At 46.1% G+C, this 23956-nt stretch overlaps 1 protein-coding gene across 6 annotated transcripts in view; it reads right to left on the bottom strand.

Annotated features, from left to right (window-relative positions):
• The window catches only part of Them7 (thioesterase superfamily member 7), a 238012-nt gene extending 214432 nt beyond the window's left edge, over positions 1–23580 (bottom strand). The window contains exon 1 of one of the 6 annotated variants that reach the window (XM_063284592.1): positions 23538–23580. The gene's annotated coding sequence lies outside the window, so the exon portion shown is untranslated. Of the gene's footprint in view, positions 1–12890; positions 16511–21130; positions 21726–23537 lie in introns of those variants that run through there. The other 5 variants (NM_001144862.2, XM_063284591.1, XM_063284590.1 and 2 more) reach the window with 5 other exon arrangements.
• Positions 23581–23956: the final 376 nt, after the last annotated feature.

The following is a 23956-nucleotide window of genomic DNA, read 5'->3' as shown; positions in this document are numbered from 1 at the left end:
TGCAGCCTGACCAACTAACTGTCCGGGTCACTGCTGTACATCACAGTGCTTGGCATCAGTGTAGGGTACCATCACCACCTCCCAGGAGTCAATCGGTCTTGTTCTCTCTGGATCAGACTTGGGTGACTGTCTCTGACTGACCATTCACATCCTTCTTGCCACCTTCCTAGCTCTTTTCTAAGAATCAGTTCCAGCGTCCCCATCACCTCATCATCTGTGGGACCCTCTCCCTGTGCTGCATAAGGGACACTGCAACGCCTCAAAGATCCTGAGTGGGATAAAAGAGAGATGACACCTGGGTTTGAGTTCATGAACACAGTCAAATCATTCTGAAAGTGTGCGGCTCTTCTTAGGAAGCCACTTTGTCCATGTTAAGAGAGATTGGGGGACAGGGGGAGGAAAGTGCTTGCAAACAAAAGGTGACCTGTGATCAATCCCTAGAGCCTGCATAACAAAAGCTGATGTGGGGGCCTGCACTTGTAACCTCAGTGATAGGGAGGAGAAAAGGACAGACATTGGTTAGTCAACCTACCTCAGGCTGAGAGGCCTTATCTCAAAAAAAAAAAAAAAGTAAATTTATGAGTAGAACCTGAGAATGGTGCCATTCTCCACACACATGAGTACAAATGAACCACACTGGCAAACACACACACACACACACACACACACACACACACACACACGATAACAGGTAGGTTTATCGCACTATTAACCTTCTTAAGAGACTGAGAGCTGCATTAAACTGCAACACACGTCTAAGGCAGTCACAGGTCCTGCCTTCAGGACTCTGACTGTCTAGAAGTCAAGGCTGGAAGGTAACTCAGAGATCATCTCCGCTTCTTCATTTACAGATTCCAAAGGTGAGGCTGTCCATCAAAAAGATAAAGAGGAAGTGGAGGGCAGCTTCTGCTTAGATGTAGCTTATCTCTAAGCTCAAGAAGTGCTCCCAGCACGGACAGTTATGGCATGAATTCCTTGCCTTGTACAGACACAGGCCATCTCCAGGCACCAGAGGAGGAGAATGGAGGGTCTTTGGGGAATCACAGTCCATGTCCTCTGAATGTTGTTCATTTGGGTCCACTGTCTCCTTTTCCTGTTTTATTCTCTTTTTACTTCTTTATCTCTCTTTTCTTTAACTCACTGTTCAGAAGCATAAATATTTAATTTAACTGCAATTGAAACAAAATGGAAATTGTTTGCTATAATATGCTTACTGTGCTATAATGTTATTTCTCATTCTTAATAGGAATGCATAGCTGGTGTGTGTGTGTGTGTGTGTGTGTGTGTGTGTGTGTGTGTGTGTGTGTGTGTGTCTATGTGTGGGGGAAGGGATGTGTGTGTGGCAGGGTTATGCATGTGTGTATCTATATGTGAGGGCAGGGATGTGTGTGTGTATGTCAAGGATGTGTGTATGGCAGGTGAGTGTGAGTGTGTGTGTGTGTGTGTGTGTGTGTGTGTGTGTGTGTGTGTGCGTAGCAGGTATAGCTTCCATAAGTGACACTAGGTGACTTCTGCCATCATTCTCCACTTTGTTTGTTGAGAATATCTTTTACACAAATAAGAGCTCACGCACTGATTAGACTGGATGGCCCGTGAGCTCCAGAGACCCAACTCTCTCTGCCCTACCATGACCCCAAGTGCCACGGTTAGAGATTTGCACCACATCCAGCTTTTATGTGGGTGCTAGAGACCTTGACTTGGGTCCTCATGCAAGTGAGTGGCAGGCACTTTCCTGGCCCAGCCATCTCCCCAGTGTTGCATAACTTAGAAAAGAAGCAAACAACAACAACAAGAATAAACTGCGAGTCAGTGAAAGTCACCCCGCTGGCCTCACCAGCACACATCCAGCATTGTAGGGAATGCAGTCTCTAAGTCAAAGCACAGGTGAGTCCCTCCGAAGGCAAACAGCATTACTGTTTCTCCTGTCTTCACCCACTTTCCTTCCACATGCACGGTCTACCTGAAATGCCAACCAGTGAGAGCGCAGGCTGATCCCAACCTGAAGCTCACCTCTCACTAGTAGCCTCTTTACCCTAACAGTTTTCATCAGTCCAGCTTATTCTGCCCCCACACATTTGATCTGTGTCTTTGTTTGAAATAATGCTTTGCCCCAGTGTTCTTCACTGACGATTAAAAAATTAGGAACAAACAGCAAAAAAGAATTACCTAAGAAAATACAGGTAACCCCATCTTAATGGTCTGTCAGTGACATATGGCCATACCTAGCATATGGGGTACAAATTCAGAATGGGATATGGGTGAGTTATTTTTATACTTGTCACACAAATTACATGGGTTTCTATTAATCTATTAGCTGCTTAATCCACAGATACATTTTTTTTTAAAAAGACACAAATTGCATTCAAATTTCCTGCTTCCTTTCTGGGTCTCTTGGGAATGGAGGAAACTCACCCACAAAATCCCCAAAGAATATAAGATTTAGGGGAAGCCCACATTCTGCAGGTAGGAAAATTCTGCTGCCAAGGTGAACAAAGTGTGTCAGAGTCATCCAAAGGTCCAGACATCTTCAGAAGGAGCATAGGACCATGTGAGAAATCTGAATCTAGCTGTCCTTTGGGACAAGAAGTGCCCCAGGGCAACTGAGTGGTTTCCACATCCACCAGGCCCAGGGAAGGTGAGGCTGTGAGAGGCTGTCTCAGCCAGCTGCTTTATGTCATGGTTCTAGAGTGTACAGGATAGAGCCTTCCACATTCTCCCTCAGGAGAGTGACTGGGAACTGTAGACTTCTGCTGCTAGAGGCTGCCGGGCCTGCGAATGCAGCTGTTTGACTAAATCCAGCCTAAGGCTTCGTTGCTGTTTTAGGAAATCAGCAGATGCTTCTGGGAACTGACCTGGTTTGATTCACAGCTCTAATTCAGTGCTGGGCAATGCTGTCGCTCTCTCTCATAAAGGCACAATATTGATACTGCATTGTTCCGAGCAGCAGCCGTTAATGAGCCTATGTACGGGAAAAGACGCCTGGAAGAAGCAGCCTAGAGCTCATGCCAGGAGCAGAAAGTGCTGTGTTCAGGACCCGTAGTGAGGCCATGAGCGAGTTACGGCGTTCTCTTGTTGTCTGTTTGTTAGGAAGTAAGAAAAGAGAAACGATGGGTTGATTTCTGTGAGATTACAACTCCGAGCCCCCCGGGCTTTCTCAGACACTGTGTTGAATAGAATTTTGAGTCGGCGTAAGCACCATATTTGATGAACAACGTCTTCCACCACTGGCACGGCGAGCCAGGGGAGCCATGTCATCTACTTCGTATTTGGAACCTCAGCATCTCTGAGTCTCCTTCCTCCTGCTCGAATGATTTGATGTTGGGCTCTAGCCCAACCCTGTAAGTAAATGTAGCCCCTTTTAAAATAAAAGTGAAAAGGATTTACCTTGGGATATCAGAGACCTTGTTTTGCCATTGAGTGACTAGCTTTTATCAAATAATTTAATCTCCCTAAGTTTCTCTTTCTCATTTTCGAAAAAGGTCAAAAATACTTAACCTAAAGAACAACCTTTCATTTTCCCAGTATCAGGGATTGAACCCAGAGCTTCAGTCAGGCTAGGCAAGTGCTATATCCCTGAGCTGCACACATAGGCCTTAGAGAGCACGTGAGAACGTAAGAGATCTGCCGTAGGCACTGCCTACTACTGACGTTCAATTGTTACCACCATCTCTCAAACCTGACTTATATTCTAACATGATTAGTAATATACATGCTCACAAGGAGGGCTAGTTGCTAAAATTGTTTTCAAAGAAAAACTCCGAGCTCCTTCTCGCAAAATACTATTCAAATATATGTTATCTAAGATTACAAAAAACTACACCAGAACAGGGACTATTGCAATGAATTCCTATGGGTTCATTGCCATGGTTCAAGAATCAATCATTTAGGGCTGCTCTTGTTTTGTTTATTTCCCCACCCATCTTCGTCTCCTCAAACCCACCTGGATTTTCAAACGTGGGTCCTAGATGCATTCCCTTCACTTGCTAATAATCCAGCTCCAAGCAGTAGCTCACTATTTTTGTAATTATACGAGTGTTTTACGTGGACGATATGGCAACTTCGAAGTAAAGTCGATTAGGAATCCTTCCCTCACATCCATGCAGAACATTCCAGAAAAGTCACTAGTAAGTGTATTATTTTTAAAAACAATAATCAGGCTGGCTTAGAAGGCCGCATGGGGACAGAAGTGCATATGATTTATTACACTACACAGAGTGAGCTATTTCATTCTTCCAGATATTTATGACACTGTTAAAACACTGAATACATCAACATTAAAATTAATCATGAATAATATTTAATTAGTGCTTGACAAGGATCAATTTGGCAACTCTTTTTGTTCTTTCTCCTTCCCCCGAATAGAAAAATACTCATAAACTAGAGTGTTTTATTCTTCCCATCTGCTTCTGGTAAAGTGCATCCCTGAATGGCCAACTCGGTTGAGAGCTCTGAACTTTCATATACCCAGGTAATTGGACTCAGATGCTGTCCAACTGTGATTATAAATCAAGCTTGTGTCTGTCAGCAGAGAGCAGACTGGTCACACCAGCAAGGGTGTCACTGCCCCTCACAGACCTGCCTGACTCAATGAGCTCTCACATATGACACTGTGACATGTGACACTGGGCTCATTCTCTCACCTTACCACCCAGCAGCAAGCAACAGTCAGAGCTTCATTCTTCGTTGACAAAAGAAGCATAATCCTCTAGGGAACTCACAACTCCTCCCAGCAGTTTGACAGATACAGACTATGAGGCCAAGACACCCAGAAGGCACACAACAATGGCACCTTCCCGAATATGATGTTGACATCCAAAGTACTTGGTGTCCCAGAAGGACTTTACCAGCACTGTGTACCACTTCCCAATTGGGGCTTTTTATTCTTGGTTGGGGAATGGATTAAGGAAATTTTCCATCCATTGTTTTGTAAGAATGAGTGCCTCTGTTTAACTTTGAGAAAACAGCAATATTTATACTGTGGAGCCGAAGGTTTCTGGGGGTTTGATTTCTGAAAGGAAATGTACTTTTTTGGTTTGTTTTGGGGTTTTGTTTTATATCTTGTTGAGGGAGGAGAGAGAGAAAGAAAAAGAGACAGAGAGAGATAGAGAGAGACAGGAAAAGAGAGAGACAGAGACAGAGAGACAGAGACAGAGAGACAGAGACAGAACTTGGATACCTGAATGATAAATGTCATACTAGCTGTGTAGAACATATATGTCATGGTAATTTGTGGAGATCACAGAGTAATCCACTTCTCTCCTTGCTTCCATCTTGCTTGAGACAAAAATCTCCTGTTAGTCTTTGCACTTCCCAAGACTCTTCTGTCTCCCCTTCCTCTCTCCCTGTAGGAACACTCAGGATACAAATGCATATTACTATACCTGACATTATGGGTTCTTGGGATTTGAACTCAGGTCCCAAGACTTATACTCCAAGTATTGTATCTACTGTAATGACTAATCTCAATGGCCAACTTAATGAGATCTAGAATCACATGGGTTGCAGGCCTCTAGGCACACCTGAAATGGAAAATCTTGACTGGGTTCATTGATGTTGGAATCATTGTAGGTGGCACCATTCCCTAAGCTGGGATCCTGAACCACAAATATAGAAATAAGCCGAGTGCTAACATCAATCATTCTTTGAATCCCAATTGAATGCATGAGATCAGCTACCTCAAGCTCCTGCCACTATGACTCCTCGACCACCATGAACTGTTCCCTCCAATTGTGAGCCATAGTAAGACTTCTCTCCCTTGTTTCCCTTGCCAGTATATTTTGTCACAGCAACAGAAAAAAGATCATAGCTGAGCCATCTTCTCAACCCTGAAAAGACACATTAAACATTTGATGTGCACTTGAAGGGAGGCTGTCCACCTAAGAGGACTTTTCTTTATGTGTGCCTTATACACGTGAAATCGGATTGAGAGGCTTCAATGTCTAAGAGTCAATATCTAACACATTAGGATACCTACAGCATGGGGAACCAGCTAACATTCCAACTTCCATGTGCCACATCTAGAACACCTCCTAGCTAACACAAGCCTCCCAACAACCCTGAGTGTGAGCCAACACGGTCACGTGAGGTTTCCAGAGTCACTCAGCTATGCATGAGGCAGGGGTCCCAACTCAGACTTTCTGACTCGGTCTGCATGACGCATGCTGATCCTCTAAGGGGATCTTTCATCCCCACAACTGTAAATAACTGACATTCATTGAACACTATTGCTAAAGATTTTATGGGCTTCACCTCAACTCTTACTTTAAACTTCTTATTTCCATTTTAAAGCAACTGCAAGCCTTAGAAAGCATAACTGACTTGCTCAGTCACACAAGGAGGTCACCTGACTTCAGGGACCTGTCTCTTGGTCACTTGCTGCACCATCCCACAGTCAACATGGGGCATGCCCTCGACATTTCATGAGTGACTCAACACTCTGAAGTCCCTACTGTGTGAATTCTGCTGAGCTCCCAGACTCAACTAGGTGAACTTGACACGACGGAAGGGCATAAATCATTGGAACTCTAAATCCACCAACAGAGAACACTAGACACAGTGATCTCCTAAAGACACAAGCAGACAATGGGCACAAACAACCACTGTATGGTTCCTCCCCTCATAAGGGGGAGGAACGGTACCATGGGAATGCGCTCTTATGAAAAGCTAAGCTCTTAGAAGATAACATTGAAGTAGAAAATCCTATCTGCTTTACCCTCCCTCTGCTCAATGCTCAATTCCCTCCCTTGTGGTTTCAGGGACAAGGTCATCAGAACTGGTTTCTGCTTCACTGACTTTTCCACATGTGACCTGAAAGTCCCTGGAAAGAAACCAATGCCCATGAGATCATTAAAGTGTGATTTTAATTAACCAGGGTCCTACATTGGGGAGGGGGCAACATGCCTGTTCATGGTCAACCAAAGAATCAGGTGACAATCTACTCATGGGGGTCCCTGCCTCCCTTCTTCTGGCTGTCCCTCCATGTGACAGCCCCTGACTGGGTTCTGCTTTAAACCCACATCAGACTGGGTTGCTCACCTAGACCTTCACAACATGCCATTTTCTGGATTTGCCTCAGGAAGTGAAAGGTTTGTTCTTTAATCATCGTCAGCAAGGCTAAGAGAAAGGCGCGCTGTAAGGCGTGCTGTGTGTACAACACTGAAAAAGAAAAATGAAAGCAAAACAAAACGAAAGTCTAGACTGCCAAAAAATAATAAATTGACATCATTGTAAAACCGTGTTGCAGGACAAGAATACAAATATTATTCATCTCAAGAAAAGGGCTGACCTAAGAGTTGATTTATAGGCACTTCAAATGCAGTCCAGGAAGCAAATGGAAAAATCAGGGTGCGAGGTCACAGAGTAGGCAAGAGTCAATTTAAGGGTAAAGTTAAAATCTTGAGGAAGGGAGCACACAGTTCAACTTAGCGTATTAAATTAAGCTCTGTCCTCACTTTGAAGAAATGGGAAAAGCCAGATCTTAAGGTGCATATGCCATGAACAGCACAGTAAAGGTGTTTTCCTTCCCCAAAAAGAATACTTGTTACAGAATGAGAAATGTCAGTGCCAAAGGGATGCTTTGTAAGGAAAAGAAACTTTGTAGCAGGCCTTGAATCAATTGCGTCACCAGTGAACAAACAATCAGTTGAGACATTTGAGAGGCTTTGAAGGCACAGTCTCAAGGAAGAACAAAGAGACCAGAATGAAGTGGGAGACAGAGGCTCCCACTTTGTATGAGAACAGTTTAAATTGGTCTAGATGGCATCCAAGCTCATGGATGACCAGGGGGAAGTGACAAAGGTAGATAGAGGTGCTCTGTCAGATTTGCACAGGGTCAGGCCAACAAGATCAGTCTGCATCCCAGCAGACAGTATAACTGGACTCAGTGGTTGCAAAGAAAGGGGGGGGTGAAAGTGGGAGGGTGAGAGAGAGGGGTTGTTATGGGTATGGTCAAGATACATTGTATGCACGTATGAAATTGTCAGAGCATAAATACAGGATAGTCTTTTTAAGGGAACTCTGCTGTGAGAACTGGGGGCTAGTTTTCTTATGACCCTGACCTTTCCAAGATAAATTTTATTCAATTTTAGTGTGTGTGTGTGTGAGAGAGAGAGAGAGAGAGAGAGAGAGAGAGAGAGAGAGAGAGAGACAGAGACAGAGAGAGACAGAGAGAAAGAGAGAGAGAGAAGTAGACAGGCAAACAGATGGACTGACAGACACATAGAGAGAAAGAGATTGAGGTATATGTATGAGGCCAGAGGAAGACATCTGGTGTCCCACTCTGTCACCCTTGACTTTATTCCCCTTATTCTTTCACTAAACGAGGAGCTATGCTGTCACCCATCAAGATCCAGTGACCCTCCCGTCTGCCCCATTGCCCTAAATAATGGGGTTAGGGGTGCATATGAGCATTCCTGGCTTTTTATATGGGTTCTGGGGATTTGAACTCAGGTCCTCACGGTTGCACAGCAGGCACTTCTACCTACGGAGCCACCACCTCTGCCCTCATCCTAGTCTTGTGCCCATTCCGTTTCAATCCAATTTGCATTTAAACTCCTCTCAGCCCAATCCTTTAATTCGAATGTTTCCCAATGAGCCACTAGAGGGCAGTGACTGAGACGTTTTGCAATCAATGATTGCTAACTCAGTGCAGCTTCCTGGCCACCGCCCGTTAGCACTCAGTAATTACCGGGACAGAAGGAGTAGTAGGTTCCACGATGGTCCCCTTTAATAACATCGACACAAAGCAAATCAGCCAAGGCCTTGGTAGGAGGTAAAATTAAAATGTGCAAGCCAGCATATATATGGTCACTGCTCAGAAAAGGCAGGGGGAAAAGCAAAGCGGCACTCAGAGACTCCCAGCAACCACCTGTCTCAAAAACAAACCCAGGAGGACTTCCCCTCTTCGCTGGCCACATTCTATTCACAGTCAGGGGGTGCTTTCTCACGAAGTACCTCCCACCTTCAACAGAGTTCTGACGTCAGCCGTACTGTGACTTCTGCATGTACAAAGGACAGGAAACCAGGAGCATCGGTTCTGAACCTATCACATCCCTCCTTTTCAGCCCACGTTTACAGCCTGGGGTCAGCCAGGTCAAAGTATCTTGAGAACAACTCTGATACTGTGGAAATTCAAATGGGTCACTCAGAATTGGTCCTGGCTGCCATTTATGACCCACAACTCCACTCTGGCCTCTAAAAGGCATTCCCACACTGCAATCAGAGAATATGCTTGAGAGAGTGTGCCCACCCCTTCCCTCTGTCTGGAGGCCTGAACACAAGGCTGCAGCTAATTTAAGTCATAATCACCCAGCCCTGAAGTAGGTGTCCTCATTAGCCCAAATCTCTCCAATGTATCTATCAGTCAGAAATCTAACATCACCCAAGGGTATGAGAGGGGCCAATCGGAATGTCTGCTTTTCCTTCAAACTTGGGAGTAAAAAGTTCCAGGCCATGTACAATGAAAACGTTCACACAGCCTCTGCTGAAGAGTCCCAAGCCCTGAGTTCCTAATGGGTTCAAAGGTGACACTAGGATCGGCTAACAGCCTCAAGGAGTCACTAAGCGGCTAGGGAAAAAAAAATGGGGTAATCCGTCTAGGAACGTCACATTAAAAACGCCAGCTGAAGATGCATTTAATATCAGCAGCTGATCTAGGTTCCTAGCTTAGCCTGGCTGACCTTACACAAAGGCAGAAGGCCCGTCTCAGCAAGCTTCTGGGCCAAACCAACTAACGTAAGGCCTGGTTCACATTCAAATGAGGAAGCAGCCATGGAATCGATCGCATTCTGTGCAGCACACCTTGCTGTCTGCTCTTCAGTATGGGGATATGGAGGCTGACTGGGTGTGGTGGCTTCCTGACACTGCCTCTGGCACTGGAAAGGATCCAGTGTCACAATCCACAGTGCACTTTCAGTGGGTGTCAGTGTCTCCGTATCACATGGTGGGATTGCCTGGACTTTCTGGTCAGTGTCTATCCACAGACCCACATGGGGAGGAGCTCACTGCTCTTGGGTAAAGACAAGGTTCCAGGGACTAAAATTAATGATGGCTGACGGATGTGAGTGAATCCAGGTTCTCTATTTACTACGTGGCCCTGGCCAGTTTCTCTGAGCTCTGTTTTCTTGCCTGTAAAGCAGAGACAGCAATAGCTTACAGCATCATAATAAAATAGTCCTGGAGTCGCCTCTACAAGACAGGCATTCTGTGCCACTCGCTCATCTTCACAACCTTCTTGTGAAAGAATCATGACTGCCGAATCTTACTGATAAGAAAACAGAGGCTCAGAGATGTTAAACAGCTCTTTCCAAACCATAAGTCTGTGATGGCATGCAGATTAGAATTCCTTAAGCCTGACCGCGCCACTGTCATGGTGACGTGAGATCACATGGGTAAGCATCAGCACAGCAGTGAGCGTGCATGGTAAGTAATGCTGCTGAGTTGTTGCCCTAAGGTCTGGTCCGTTCAAGCCCGCTCCTCCTGCTATCACACACTCACAACAAAAACCCAGGGCAGCAGCAGGCTGTAGCTGGACAAGCACAGGCGCTGGGATGACAGCTAATAGCTGTGTGACCCTGGGGAAGCAAATGGATGTTTCGTAGCCTCCCTTCCCTAACTTTGTAGCCCAGGGCAGCACCTGTGATGCTGGTGTGTCTTGTAGGAACAGAGTAAGAGGAGGGAGAGGGCTCACTGGGTAACAATGCCTTCTACGCATGCCTGAAAACCGGAGTTCGAGCCCTGGGAATCCCAGTGCGAGGAGAGAACTGACTCCTGAAAGTTGTCCTCTGAGATGTTCATATGTGTTATGGCACACACACACACACACACACACACACAAGTAAATAAAATCTTAAAGTCTAAAAGTGGAAAGAAATGTTTGTGTAAGTGCCTACATCATATAAATAAAACTATCTTTACGAAAGCAGTAGAGTGGACAACTTACGAAGCATCTTGCTAAAAAAGACTCTTCTGAGTCAAAAACATGGTATTTTGGTTATTTAAACAAATGCCCTGGAATAACCAGTACATTTCTGCAAGCAATTCAGGGTGGGCTCTTACTCGGTGGCCACTACCCATTCTCCCCATCTGTCTCTGTCTGTATCTCTCTATCTCCTTATGTCTCTGCCTCGCTCTGCCTCGCTCTGCCTCTCTCTGCCTCTCTCTGTCTCTGTTTCTCTGTCTCTCTCAGAAAGACAGACAGACAGACACACACACACACACACACACACACACACACACACACACACACCCTTCAGTCCCTTGACATCCATGCAATCCTGACTGATGTCTAATGCACAGGTGACCCCAGGTAAACCAGTGGAACCATAGAAAAAACACCTCTGTGGGAAGGCTGTAGGGTTGAAAAGAAAAAAGTGCGTACAAATTTCAAAAGTGTCTTCAAATGTTCAAAAGCACAATTGCACAATCCCACCACATACACAAAAGCTGCCCCCAAGGAAAACGTATAATGCGGGGGGTTTGTGATTGACCCGGCTTGATAGGGAATTGACATATTTTTTTAATAATTGTTTAATTGCTCATCATGATAGTGTGGCTGAAGTATGCATTTAATATCTAATGAACAGGAATGATCAATCTGCACACTCCTCTCTACAGCCTCCAACGGGACTTAGCACTAACCCTAGCCTGCCCCTGACTGGTCAGGAATTGAGAGAGAGTAAATCCAACGGCTTCTCTGCACAGCAGTTGCTCATTCCAGGTTCCTGGAGTTGGGAAGCTCAGTCCACAGAGGGGTCAGCAGCAGGCAGGGAGTACACAAGATCCCCAGAACTCGGGAGAGGACACCAGCAGCATTCAGAGCCCATGGCTACTGTGGAGGGAGGAGTCTCCCATGAGCCCCTTTGTGAAACTGGGTTTCTTTAGAAATCCCTCCTAGGCAAGGGTGTCTGAGACAGCACCACCTTCTACAAGTTTCCCCAGCAGATGGGAAATGCTGTTTTTGAGTAAAGCTCACTCACATCCGTCTTTGCTCATTATTGGTCCTGTTCTGCCTGGTCCCTGAAATGCAATATGTTATCTTGAGCTTGTTTGTTTTCATCTGTCAGAGTAGTTTATTGTTAAGGAAATACAGTGTCCGCTGTCTCTTCCCAGCCATCAAAGCTGCTTCATTAAAGTTAATAGTGTTTGACTTGCAAAGATCTCTTGCTGGGGTAACCCAAGAAAGCTAGCTGTTAGGTTTTCAGGCAGTTAAGGCACCAAATGGATGTCACAGCTGCGTTAACCTTTCAGAAAGAGAGAAGAGAGAAAAGTAAAGAAGAGAAAGCAGACTGCATGGCTATATCCAGTAGGTGCTCAATAAATGCACCTCGGATTCATGAAACTAATTCTACCCATTTGTTTAGAATAAGGTGCTGAACTAAGGGACCTGGGTCCTGACATTGCCACTCAGTTCTGTGACCTGGGGTATGCCACTTCTTCACGTTGAACTTCTGTTTACTTATCTCAGGGAAAACGGGGGATGTATCAGAAGGAAGCTCTCTTTTGGCCTCAAGTAAACATACCTTGAAGTCTGATATATGTTGGGTAAAATCCATTTGCTAAAGCAAATGAGGTCAGAAACCCCACCTCAGCGTCTTGCCTCTGTGCTATGCTCAGCAACATTCCTTTTGACTGTTTACTACCAAACATCCTATCCCCCTCCCCAACAATAGTGGGTCTCAGGCAACTTCTCTCACCTCCAGACTACCACCATTTATTGCTTGTTAGTTCAGAGTCAGTCAGTCTTAGCTGAACTTAGGGGTCACCACTTCCCTCCCCTGACAGGCCACTCTGCTCTCTGAATTTCCTCTCAGTTCTCAGCTCAGCTCTAACAGTCAAGGGTCATCTCAGCTGACCACGCAGATGTAGAGGACAGGAACTTAAAATCTACCTACCTTTCTTGAATGAAAGGAAGAATTTAGTAATTTCTCCCCCTCTGTGCACAGGAAGACTCCACCTCTTGGCTTCCCAGGGTACCCTTCACCAGAAAGGGGGCAGAAAGAGACTCTGGAGTGGTGGGAAGCAAAGAAGGGAAGAGGGGTGAGTCTCTGGCTTTGAGATGTGTTTACATCTGGGGTAGCCGATCCAATTGTCACAGGAAAATCCCACCAGACATCCTGTATGCATGCAAAGCTGGGACCCTTATCAGAATAGGCTGTGTTCATGTGCACAGCTCAGACTTGGATGGGTCCCAGCACGCTGCACCTGGTTAAAACTCTTAAACAATCACAAGCCACATGTTTAGTTTTATTTTGGGCACAATTCTCCAGAGGAGGAAGGAAAGGTAGAGCAAAGAGGACCATTCATTTAGTCAGTCAGTCCATTTGTCCCAGGGAACATTTCCTCACCCAGAGAAAGTACTAACTAGTCACTGAAGCAAGGCTGGAAGGCAGTGGTTCTCAACCTATGGGTCCCAACCCTTTTGGGGGTCAAATGACCCTTTCACAGGGGTCACCTAAGACCATCGGAAAATGGATCTTTGCATTATGATTCATAACAGTAGCGTAAAGTTATGAAGTAACAGTGAAAATAATTTTATGGTTGGGGTCACCACAACATGAGGAACTGTATTAAAAGGTCACAGCATTAGGAAGGTTGGTCTTTATCCCCACATTATTATTCAGATCCATAGAAAGTCAATTCGTAAACTGCTTGCTGCCCAAGGAGGACGTGAGTTGGGTCACACAGCACTCAAATGGAAGCTGGCTGTGGTATCGAACACTGGGCCCCAGCACTGAGGGGCCGAGGCAGGTGGATCCCCAGAGCCTTTGGACAAGCTGCCCCAGATGAATAGCTGAGCTGCAGATTTGGTGGTGGAGTCAATTAAAGAAATCACCTCAAGTTGACCTCTGACCTCCACACTCGCATGGGCGCATGTGCACACACACACACAAACACACTTAAATTTGTGCAATGCTTTAGTGGTTTTGTAACTGTTAAAAATGGAAAGATGAAAGGGCGCAAATAATGAAAAGAGATCCATCTATATGCACTCATTAGGGCCACACAGTCACCGTTAGAACAACCGACAAACAGAAACGGAGAGATCACATGCTTGGTGACTGAATCCTTTGGGTTCAACCAAGGAATCTTCGATTTCCCCACCACTGCTTCCATAATGACTGGACAGCAAGAATTTTCAAGGATCCTTCCAGTTCCAAACATCTAAGTCTCCTGTTTTCCCGGCTGCTGGTCAGACGCCTTGTAATTGTTTTGAAACATAATAACTTGGGCCAGTTTTAGGTACAAAATATCCAGCTTTCCTGGGATGTCTTTGCAACTCCAGAGCCAGTGGAAGTCAGATGTACATGTTTGGGTTAGAAATATTTGGCAACCTGAAGGCTTCATAAAACCATCCTATGATACAGAAAAGTATGTTACTACCCACACCATTTATGCTGGAAACTGCCCTGACATTGTTTTTATTAATCTTTTTCCTGTCTCGAATCCTCCGTCAGACCCTCCTGCCAGGCTGCTGAAGGGTCCCGGATGCATACTTCCAGCCCAGAAATGTGTTCTTTCTTGGTTCACTGGAAATTCTTCGGAATATCTGGCATGAAAACATATTGCCTTTAATTAAAAGGTTATGATTTGTGTGAATTCTCATTTAAGCCACTGAAAGAAATCTGTTCTTTAACACCAAAACTGTTAACACATTAAGATAGGATGCTGAAAAACGGTTCGTGTTTTTAAGACTACTTAAGCAGATGAAATTAAGCTGCCTGGTATAGAAAAAAGAAAAACCTGTTCATGTTTAGTAAAACTCCCTCACTTCCAAGTAGAGGGGCAAATTTAGCACATGTGTGCCCAATTAGCCATGAAAACTCAAGTAGCCATGAGCCGGCCCAACCATCTGCCTGTTGATGTTAGAGCCGAGATCCTATTAACACGAATGCCATTGAAACAGTTAAAAAGTGATGAAGTACAAAACTCAGCTCTGACAGAACTTGAAACATGATGCCGTTGTATACTAATGCCAGGTCGGCTTTGAATTATGGCTCCAGTAAGGTTGGAGCAACTCAAGCATGTTAATTAGCGATCCACAAACTCGGAACTCGCTTTATTATGTATGGTATTCAGTCACACCTCTTTGCTCATGAGCAGGAACAGCCTCTGACATTCCGAGGTAAAGGCCATGGAAATCCTCCTGAATCCTAGAGCCTGGAAGTACCCAATATACCCTTCCTCATCCAAATTAGTTATCTTCTACATGCATTGTAGCTCAGGGCAACTTCTCCGGGAACAGTATTTAAAAGGACCACTGGGGCAGTAAAGTCTGGTGGTTACGGAGAAAGACACAATCAATAGAAGCACTTCTCTCTACACCATTGTTGTTCCAACTCCAAGGACGTGTCCACATGGTCCCCGTGACAACAGACCACACAGAGCTAGGAGTGGGATCGAATTCATTCCTAGCTCCACATGAGGATCAGTGTGGACATGTTCCTCGTCTGCATTTCAGGAGTAGCTGCCCCGTCCTGGGAACCCAGCTGAGCCCATCGAGAAGGTTCTGGAGAATGACAGGTCTTGCTTTGAGCTCCACTACTTTAGGTGTTTAGGATATTAAGAAGCATTTGTAAACTAAGCCTGAAACCTGGTCATCTTGGAAGGCACACTGAATTCCAGTTACCTCGTAAAACTGTCATCTTTCACAACGGCTTCACCACTGCTGCTGTTTCCTTCACATCGCCAAGCCTGGTCTCTGCCACCCTTGGAATCCAAATCCTGCTTGTTCCTGTTCTGGGAAGCCCCTGCTCTTATGCACACCGGCAAAGGAGAAACAGTATTACTATGGCTTCCAGCTAGCATCTTACTGCTCAAAAGAGAAGCAGGCAGGATGTCTCCTTGGCCTTTCTACAGGCATGGATCGGGTATCCGCCTGTTCTTACAGACTAGGGTAGCAGCATGGCTTCAAATTCCTACACCAAAGGCTGGAGGACGTGTCCTACATGGTGCCCTAAGAATTACGACTTTCTTAGAGGAGAGGGGAAAGCCAGCATATGAAGTTTCTGTATAGCTGAGTTAACGCAGTTAGGCAATCAGGCCTCCACTGAAAGCCCACCAGACATTTGTGTGGCTTTCCGAGAACAGCAAAACTGTCATCGCTGACATCCTAACCAAGTTCAGCTTCATCTCCTTTCCCTCTTCAGAGCTGTACTGTAGCCCAGCTGGACTACTGCTGTACCCTCCGAACTGGTCCCTCTGTCAGACTCATGCATCTTCCACACTGCTGAAGTGCAACCATCCCAAAGTCCAGTTCCGATTCAATTACTGCCCGTCAAAAAGCTCTCAGATCTCTGATTCTCTGCCCGTCAACAGAACTAAGGGTGTGCTTTTAGCATGGGATTTAAGATTCTCTCATGTCCTTGCCCACTCCACAGCCTAGGAATCTGTAAGGCCTGCTCTTTCTGTGCAGATCCCTACGCTGTCTCTATGGAGCATTGCCCTCTCCCTCCATCCTCTGCATGGGGGACCTCCCCCTCCCTCCGTCCTCTGCATGGAGCACTGCCCTCTCCCTCTATCCTCTGCATGGAACACTGGCCCCCTCCCTCCATCCTCTGCATGGAGCACTGCCCCCTCCATTCCATCATCTCATCGGTCCACTAGGCAAAACTCCTGCCAGTATTTAAAGGCCTATAAGAGATAAATTCTATGCTTTCAATGAAAAATGCAAAGAGCACTTCCCAGGTCGCAAGCAATCAATAATGTCTGCTACCTCTGTTACTGCTGCTGTGTGCCGTGGCCTTTAATCATCAGGACAATATGGAATTTTAACTGTGACTCCCATGACAACAATTACTTTCGTTTATTTCATAGTTGTTCACCTATTTATAGAAGCCTCACATCTCCTTATCAACTATGAACTCCTTAAAAATATCCCATCCTATATTCTCTGTGCCAGAATACAAGTCCTACCTCACACTGTACGAGTTAAAGGGTAAGCTTAACTAGTGCATCCAGCCACAAGGGGGCAGAGGTGGGCCACTGTTAGTGCAATCACTCCACAATTAGCAACAAAGGTTTCAGAATTGAGGCATTTCTCCCTAGAAACTGTTTCTTTGTTTATTTAAAGAATGGATATTTGTTCTACGTGATTTGGACTGTATACACGCTGATTGGGAAGATGACTAAAACGACAAAACTTTAAAATTAACAACCAAGTAGATTATCCAAGTTTGTAAAGTACCTATGGTTAAATCCACCCCCCCCTCACACACACACACACACACACACACACACACACACACACAGGAACAAAATTCTAAAAATATCCACCAGGTTGTAGCAGTTCTCATGACCTTGGGTGATAGAGTGGACTGCTTTTCCTTCCATGTTGCCTCTTCAGGATTTGATATAGCCAGTCCATATTCATTATGTGACCAAAGGATGTAAGGGTCGTAGCTTCCTGCCCCATTGCTCTGCTGAAATACCCTGGCGAAAGCAACTAAATGGGGAAAGGCTGACTTGGCGCACTGCTCCAGATTCCAGCACATCAATTTTGGAGATGTCAAGGTGAAGCAGCAGTCAAAGAGCAATGACTTCATGTACGCATGTATGCTGTCGCTCAGTTTGCTTTCTCTATACAGTCTAGGACCTCCCTGCCCAAGGAATGGCACCGCTCAGAGTGGGTGGGTCTTCCTACCTCCATTAACATAACAGACATGCTCTCAGGCAAAACCTGGACAATCCCTGATGGAGACTACCTTCCCTGGGCATTCTAAATTGTGTCAAGTTAACGATTAACACTAACCATTGCAGCTTTTTACTTTAGAAAAACTCTAAGCAGTGTTTGGTTTCTTTTGTCATCTCATCTCCAATCCCAAGCCTGAAACACTTAAAAGTAATTACAACATCTGGAGGAGTTTCTGATAGAATAAAGCAGAAATTCCCACATTCTCTTGGTACATAGTATCTTTACTATGTCAGTAATCTGTATGATAGCCCTGGAGTGAAACAAATACTAACAGTTCTATTTGTTAAGTCAATGAACTAAGTATCTCTGTCCTAACAATTTAGTAGCTGCTTGAAAATTAGTATCTACAAAAGTTGCAATGTACTATTTTTATTCCATTCCTCACTCATCACAATTACTTACTGGGCTTTGAGAAATCAACAAGAATACTACTACTCTTTCTTCTTAACAGCCCAAGGAATTTTAATATACTTAATATCCACGTAACCACTGTGCTAATCAAAAATGCAGGAAACTCCCCCATGTCTCCTCCATTACTGTTTCTTATTCTGCTGAATTTTACAAGGAACTCTATGCTTATCAGGCAACCACTGAAAAGCTAGCATCCTGAAGATATGACGTCATGGAGAGGCTTGCAGTGCAACCTCACTTTGAAAATATGAACTACGCAGGCCAATAGTTCATGGACGTCTGACATGAAGATGCTGAGTGCAGCTGTTTTTCTCCAACATTGTAAAGACCTCTCAACTACCCTGAACATTCAGCACCTCAACAGTGTGTACAGAAGATAACGCGAGTCTCCCTGAATCATAACTATCAAGTGTCCACTGCTAAAACATTCTTGAAGATATGGAATACCTGTGAGTTGCAAACTGGTTTTCTCTGACTCAAAACCTTTCCTTGGGGAGAAAAGGACATCACAAAAGGCAAGCTGAGGGAAGTGGTATTTGAGGGTTGTTACACTACAGTCCTCTGTTCCGCCTTCCCTCTTTAGCCTTTCCCTAATCTACCCTTCTATCCATTCAAAGTTATGACCCAACAGTAGCCCCCAATCAGTATGTTTCTGAGAAGCAAGTAAATTCCTCCTCTGTGCAATCCAGGCCTGGATTTCCAACCAGTCTAACTGACTTTTCACCCTCTGGACGGAAATACCTGAGGCTTTGCCAAGACCTGGACTCCACAGGGCCCCAGCATGGAACTACTGCCCCTAAGATAGCCTCCCTACAGAATTCAGCAGGAGCTCTGCCAGGAATCACTGCCTAGCTCCTCCCACAAAGTCCCAATCAAGTACACAACTGCAGCTACCCACAGCCACTTCAAAATGGAATTTAGAACTTGCGGACTCTGTCTGACATCTTGGTTTAGTGAGAGGGTTTGTAATTTGTCTATCAACTCAGACCTAATTAACACAGATCCATGGGGGATCTCCATCATGTGTGGAAGGTCAATCCCGGTATGGACTGAAGAGCTTGACTACAGGGAGGCAGAGTACCTGTGGGCAAGTGAATTAATGATAAATAGTGAATGGTATATCTACAGAGTGGAGCATGGCCCAGCCTTAAAACGAAGCTTCTGATAGACCCTTGGAGGCACTATGCTCAATGAAATCAGCAAGGTGCAAAAGCATGTGTTTGTGAGGTTCATATAAGATGTGCAGATTCGTCAAAGCTATGAAGAGAAATAGAAGGGTCATGGCTGGCGGGGGGAGACTGTGGAAGTCATTGGTTAATGATTTCAGAGTTGCAGCTTTGCTAAATGGAGTCTTTGAGATGGATGGTCCTGGTGATGGCTGTCGCTCAACTGTGTCAGTTCCCATATCACCACTGAACACCTAAAAATGCTGTAAGTGGTACAGTTCCCATCATGTTTATTTCGTTATCTTCTTTAAAAGTCACAAGAATGTCTTTCTAATGTGGGGAGCCTTTGATTTTACTAGAATCATGTCCTCAAATGTTCCCATGAGCGCTTTCCCAGTTCTGGAGAAGAGTTTATCTGGATGGTCTAGTGTTAAACAACACACATGATATTTCTAAATGGAAGGATCATGTTTTAAAGAAATGGTGTCCAAAGAGGAATAGTAGTTGGGCACCAAAAATAAATAGAAAGAGGGCGTCTGCTTCTCTGGGCCCTTAAAAGGGTGTTGTGTATGGGTTAGAAGGAAGACGTCCCAGTAATGTTCCAACTCTTCAAAGAACTTGTGAAGTCTTCATCCATCTTCCTTTCAAAGTGGATACTGTACTCTCCATAGACTATAAATCCATGGTGACCTGGTGCCTAGACTTAGTCACAGGAAGAAAACGGGCAGACTCCAACCTTGACACCTAAAGCCAGCAGCCTGGGCTTGGTCCTTGTGGCGGGAGGAATCCTGGCTACAGTTGTGGAGAGCACAGGCATCAGATGCAGGTCAGAGCACAAGGCTTTCTCCTTTCCAGGAGGCCCAGTCTATGGGTACATTTCCAAAATATGTATTGAGAAATGTACCCGGAGGAGAGATGGGTTTGCATGGTCACCCAGGGAAATGCCAGAGGATACATTCTCTTTCAAGGTTCAGAGAATTCCTGTGGCTGGGCAAGCTTTTCAGCCTCAGTTTTCCCACCTGGGGACTGGAAGTAATAATATAGCACTTCCTCACGAAGTCACACAAGAACAAGATGGTACAAGTTAAAGCCTCAGTGGCCTTAGCAGTACTGAAAGGCAGGCAGCACATTGCATGGGAGAGCGCGGTTTTAACTACACATTGAGCAAATGCTAAAACATTTATAAACAATATAGAGTTTAAGGAGCCCCAAAACAATGAAACCTCATACTCAGCCTGATTATGAAAACAACATTCATCCTTTAAATAGCTAATGAGACCTTCCTGACCCTGTTCCCTGTCTCCCTCGTAAGGTAGCCCTTACCTTGTCTATAGTTTATGCTTATTTTTATCACTTGCCCCTTTCCATGTGCCACACTCTGTTCTAAAGGCTTTATAGTCGACACTCCTTCTGATCCTCATGGCTCACCCTGCGGACATCAGCACCACCAGATACCTGCCCACAGACACAGCTTGGAAGTGACATGATCAGGCTGTGAACCCAGGCACAGCCTCCTGGGTCTGTATTTATGAAATCTAATGTTAGCAGGACCCTGACACAGCCAGGCTGGAAACACATTTCCTGCTTCAAAGGGGAGTTATTAAACAACCACCATATGCCGGGTGCTGGGCTGGACAGTCTAAGAAATAACTTTTTCCCTAGCTGGCTACTGGCATTTCCCAGAACATCTGGTTCTTTCAGCACTGTTATCTCTAAACACTGACTTGACATAAGGCTTGGCTAGGGGCCCTGTAAGATCCTGAGCTGCCTGGAGCATCAGACATTTCACTTCACATCAGTAGGGGTTCTCAACAGTCGTCCGTCCAGAAGGAACTATGGGAAATTCCAAAGTTTCTTCCCCTACCTCCAGCCTTTGGTTCCTCAGAGACACACAGGAGTACATGTCCTCTTGCCAGCCAGCAGGCCAGACTGCAGCCTTGTAGCCCAGCCCATGAGGAAAACCCTCAACTTTAACAGCATGCCACTCCCCTAATTATTCCCTGCGCCTGGAATCCAACATAAACAGAACATCTTTCACAAGCAGCTCCCACCGTGCACCAACCTTAGAGCCTCCCATGAACAGCCAAAATGCGGGAGGTGCTAAAGGGTCAGGGCACTGATGTGGCTGCCTGTCCCCAAGCCTGTGGGAGAGAGAGCCTCAGCAACTCTCTAGTCCAAAGTTCCCAGCCAGCAGAAACTGCCCCAAGCCCCAGCTGCCTCCAAATCCCAATTTCTGGGTGAAAACGGAATGTTGAGACCCTAAGAAAAGCCAAAAGATCAGAGAGCAATTGAGCCTGAGCCATCTAGGGGGAAAGGCAAGGACAGAGGACAGAGAGAGAACAGACATGTGTCCTCCAGGTTACACTCAGCATTGCAAACCCTTTTCTGGGTTGACAAATTCCAGCCCCAATAGACAGTGGGGGTGGGATGTTCTCCAGAAGAACAGCAAATAAAACTGACTCCTCCCTCCTCTCCCTCTCCCTCTCCCTCTCCCCTTCCCCCTGCCTCCCTCCTCTCCTTCTCCCTCTCCCCCTCCCCCTGCCTCCTCCTCTCCCTCTCCCTCTCCCCCTCTCCCTGCCTCCCTCCTCTCCCTCTCCCTCTCCCTCTCCCCTTCCCCCTGCCTCCCTCCTCTCCTTCTCCCTCTCCCCCTCCCCCTGCCTCCCTCCTCTCCTTCTCCCTCTCCCCCTCCCCCTGCCTCCCTCCTCTCCTTCTCCCTCTCCCCCTCCCCCTGCCTCCCTCCTCTCCCTCTCCCTCTCCCCCTCCCCCTCCCCCTGCCTCCCTCCTCTCCCTCTCCCTCTCCCTCTCCCCTTCCCCCTGCCTCCCTCCTCTCCTTCTCCCTCTCCCCCTCCCCCTGCCTCCCTCCTCTCCCTCTCCCTCTTCACCTCCCTCCCTCCCCTCTCTGAGACAGGCAATAATCAAATTAATGAGATCATTCCAAAGGGTGCTTTAAACAGAGCTTCATGCGGTCAGGGAAATGGGCCTGTGAGCTGAAATCCGAATAAGCAAAGGAGTAAGGGAAAGGCAGAGGGAGCAGAAGTACAAGACCTGGAGGCCTCGGGTTAAATGCTGACTAAGGGTTTAGGAAAAACTTTATGAAAATTTAATGGTCTCAAAATTCTAGCACATAGTAGGGTGAGCATTCTTTTCTTAAGAGTGTAAGGAACGAAGTGCTAAATAGAAGCTTCCTCTTGGCTCTGAGTGAGGGCGCAGTAGAAATGTAAGCGGGAATGTTCAGAACTTGTATTTATACAGCTCAGAAGGCTCCTTTGGAAAGTCTTTCATGTCTTGGCTCTTTAAACTTTTACGATATAGGCTAAAAGCCCGATAGAATCTTTGACTTCCAGTCAGTTCTGTATTGTGAGACCGTTTCCTCAGGACTTTAAGAAAACTTCCCTTCTGTAGGGATGTAATTTAGCCTCCTAGTTTGAAAAGAACATGCCAAGTACCTCTAATTGCAACTGGTTACATGTGTGTCTGTGGTTAAGGAGGTGGGAGTACAGGAAGGTGGTTACTTGTTTGTTGTTTTTTCAATGAGCCTTTTTTGTATGATTAGAACTGGAAAGGGGGGGATACATCGTGCATAATTGTGCAGTCTTCTTGTCTTCAAGGTTTAATGAATGAGTGTGTAACAGCTGCTTAGATCTCATTTCTAACATCACTACAATCTACATTCGGTCTAGGCTACAAATAAAGTTGAAAAGTGCACCGGGTTTTGCAGCCCCTGGCTCTGTGAGTCTGCACACATTGAGAACAGTGCAAGTCTCCTTTCAGTGGACAGAATTTCTTGGGGATGCTTCAGGCTGCTGGCCATATTTCTCCCTAGGCACTTATTAAAACCAGGTGTGTGGAAGGCCAGCTTTCAGGGACACAAAAGCGTTCGTGTTACCCAAAGCTCCCCCTTCCGGTGTGTTTCCTAGAGGCGATCCCTGAGCTGAGTCTGGGAGAAGCAGACAACTATTTTGGCTGAACTATTCTGGCTGGGCTATCCGAGGGCAGGACAAACAGGGGCGACCATTGGCGGGGAGGGACCTTCTGGACACAAGGGGGAGTGTCCCCTAGCCTGCGCACAGTACAAGACCCTAGAGCCGCAGCGCCTGGCGGAGCGGAAGACCAAGTGCAGACGGGAAGCCACCAAGCCAAACCCCAACCCCAACCCCAACCCGGGCGGGTCACGCGGCATGCGTCCCGGGAGCGTGGGGGACGCGGCAGGAGCCGACTCCTTAGTTGGTCTATCGTGCAATGGCTCTGCAGCCAGGGGCCGCAACGCTTACCGTCGGCCGCCGGTTGCTCCCGACTCCGGAGATGGGGGTGGGGTGTGGGATGGGGGACAGGGAGGGGCCCGGTGAGGTCAGGTTGCAGGTGACGTGGCGGCCTGAGCGGCCTTTGCCCTGCCTTCTTCTCAATGGCAGGCTGGGATTCCCAGCAGATTTCTTCTGCTTGGGTCAAAGAACAAGGTCCTCCTGTGTTTGGTTTTGCTTTTCTTTTTCCCTAACTTCAGGTTATAAAAGCCCTTTCCCTGGCTCTGTGTAACCTTCTACCCTCATAGCCCTTGCTTTCTGAAGGAGGATCGTGAGTTTCCAGTGTCTGCAGGAAAAAGACAGCAGGCCAATCAAGATTAGAAAGCTCTATCATCAGCTTAAATGTCTGACAATAGAGTTTACCCGATGGTTGCCAGGTAACTTCTGGGCGT

Source organism: Rattus norvegicus, chromosome 3 (genome assembly GCF_036323735.1).
Source record: "Rattus norvegicus strain BN/NHsdMcwi chromosome 3, GRCr8, whole genome shotgun sequence".
In the NCBI taxonomy this organism is placed as follows: Eukaryota; Metazoa; Chordata; class Mammalia; order Rodentia; family Muridae; genus Rattus; species Rattus norvegicus.
This window is presented reverse-complemented; position numbering and strand designations above follow the sequence as displayed.